Genomic DNA, 401 nt, shown 5'->3' on the forward strand with positions numbered 1-401 from the left:
GGGGGGTTCAGTGTCTTGCCCAAGGACACTTCGACACATGGACTGGAGGCACTGAGATTCAAACCTCCGACCCTCTGATTGGGAGACGACTGCTTTACCCACTGAACCACAGTCGCCCCCTTTGACAGATACAGACTAGTGGGACAGGTGAAGCTGCATTTGAGCCTCAGATAAACTTTGGAATGAGTTTTTGCACAGAACAAAAGTTGTGTATCTGGTCCCTCATTTTTGGCATCATCGTTAGTTCTGGGTGGAAACATTCAGGGTCGGTGTGGAGGGTAAGAAAAGTGACGACAAAGATCTATTCTCACGTACACAGGGTTACATCAATATTGTTTTAACACCAACTTGAATAATCCCCAACTATTCCTTCAAGAAGCATTCAGATTTTAATCTCAGCA

General features: G+C 45.4%; 1 protein-coding gene across 1 annotated transcript in view; it reads right to left on the reverse strand.

Moving 5' to 3' along the window:
- The window catches only part of pmm1 (phosphomannomutase 1), a 10,696-nt gene that overhangs the window by 4,610 nt on the left and 5,685 nt on the right, over positions 1-401 (reverse strand). The gene's annotated exons all lie outside the window — the stretch shown is intronic.

The sequence above is a fragment of the Monopterus albus genome, unplaced genomic scaffold (genome assembly GCF_001952655.1).
Source record: "Monopterus albus unplaced genomic scaffold, M_albus_1.0 scaffold483.1, whole genome shotgun sequence".
Taxonomy (NCBI): domain Eukaryota; kingdom Metazoa; phylum Chordata; class Actinopteri; order Synbranchiformes; family Synbranchidae; genus Monopterus; species Monopterus albus.